This window comes from Egretta garzetta, unplaced genomic scaffold (assembly GCF_000687185.1).
Source record: "Egretta garzetta isolate BGI_Z169 unplaced genomic scaffold, ASM68718v1 scaffold325, whole genome shotgun sequence".
In the NCBI taxonomy this organism is placed as follows: Eukaryota; Metazoa; Chordata; class Aves; order Pelecaniformes; family Ardeidae; genus Egretta; species Egretta garzetta.
Window position 1 is genome coordinate 712,003 of NW_009259833.1, and position 2,030 is coordinate 714,032.

Sequence of the window (2,030 nt, forward strand, 5' to 3'; positions counted from 1 at the left end):
GGACGTCACCCTCGGCCTGAAGGAGGAGACGCTCACCCTCGGGCTGGAGGAGGAGACACTCACCCTCAGGCTGGAGGAGACGCTCACCCTCGGGCTGGAGGAGATGCTCACCCTCAGGCTGGAGGAGGAGACCTCACCCTCAGTCCGGGCGCAGCCAAGCGGAGCCGAAGCGAAGCGCCAGCCCAACCGCTGTGTGCTGGAGCCGGGGCTGCACCGGGGGCCCGAGTCCCCACTCTGCCTCGTCCCTCGTCCCCTGTCCCAGAGCGAAACGTGCCCATGTCGGGTCTGCCCGTGGGCCCCAGCATCACTGCCTTAAGCCCTCATCCCGTCCACTCTCACGCCCCGGCTTTGGGCTGCGTTGGAAGGTTGATCCCACCAGGAGCTTTCCTTTGCACGAACTGGGAGACGCCGCTGGGATCGCGCTCATGGGGCTGTTCCCGGAGGTGGTTTCTCTCCCACCAGAACAAAATGCTGTTGCACCCGTGTGATCACCCGGCCTCCATGCTCGCCTCACTGCTCCGTTCTGCTTCAATCCAGCCCGTAACGTGAGGGAAGGATGCGGCTCGCCCCCTCCTGTGGGGCGTTCTCCCTCAAGGCCTCCCAGATGTTTAGGGGCAGCCTGGAGAGGCTTTGCTGGGTGGACGGGAAGGTGAAACTTGTGTGATTTGCCTCAATGTCCCCGGCATTCGGGGCCCGGCTTCCACTGTGGCAGGTTGCAGCTCAGCAGCCTGCAGCAGAAGGATGTGACCACTTGGTTGTGTCTGGTGTGTCCCGAAAGAGGAGCAGGGAGGGTCCGACAGCAGCTCCTGGGCTCACTCGTAAGGTCAGCCCTCTCTGCACTCCTCTCCTGCAGCCTGCACCACGTTTTGGGGTGTTCAGCGGCCTCTCCAGCTGCGTTTCAGCCATTTTTCATGTCAGCCCCGTGGCTGGGGGTCCCCAACACTTGCTCCTCGGGAAGGGGCAGGGGAGGGGGAGGGGGGCCCCCGCAGAGGCGGCTCGTGCCTTCACCAGCACTGCAGACCGCAGCGAAATACGGATCAACGGATCTTTTCCTCTCGGTACGGTTGGTTTTTTTTTCCCCTTCCTTTCCACTCTCTTTTTGTTTTAACATCAGGTGCTCAAAACAGAGCATGCGAAGGCTCACAGTCTCCTTAAGAATGCGATCGGAGACTCCTGCGAGGCCCCAAAACACCTGGGGGGACGTTTTCTGCCCCTGCTCGGCCTGGAAACGCGGCACTTGTCAGCAGCCACACCAGCTTCAGCATCCCCAAGGTGCCTGACACCCCTCTGCCGCTGGCTCCGATTTTCCCCTCGTTAATGGGTGGTTTGTTGGCAGCGATGCAGTCGCTCGCGTACAGCACAGGTCCCTGGTGTCGGCCAGGGGTGGAGGTGGTCAGACGGGAGCAAGGATGGAGGCGGGCGTGGATTGCACTTTATATAGCTCCAGGTACACTTCTCAGCAACCGGTTTTCCAAAATCTTAAGGGAAATGTTGTTATTCTGGTGAGAGACCATCGTACAGGGAGCTCGGAGCATGGAGACGCGACGTGAAGTACTTGCGTTGCCGTTTGGGTCACGGGGGCTCGGGGTTGGCCGCGTCCCATCGCTTGGCTGCAGTCAGAGCTGGCGGCAAGCCCAGGCTTGAGGGTTTCTTCTTTCCGTTGGTGCGTTTCAGTTCAAGGCCAGTAGAGATCAGCGGTGGAGACCCCAATTGCTCTTCCTCCCGGGCTCTTCGCGCGCTCAACTCTTGCCCAAAGCGTGGGGGGTTTTGTTTTTTTGGAGGCTCCCTGGTGCTGCGGTAGCTGGGGGTCAGGCTCGGAGCATGGTGGTTGTGCAGGGAGGGGCTGCGTGATGGGGTCGCTGGGCGCGTCGTGGGATGGGTTCCTCCTTGCTGAGACCCCCCCTCAGGGGGAGGATTTGGGAGTGAAGGGGTAACCGGGTGCTGGGAGCCCCTGATGGCAGCTGCTGGGGGGGAGGGACCAGGGTGCCATAAGGAAACTAAATGCCAGTGGGAGCAGCTCCTTCCCCACC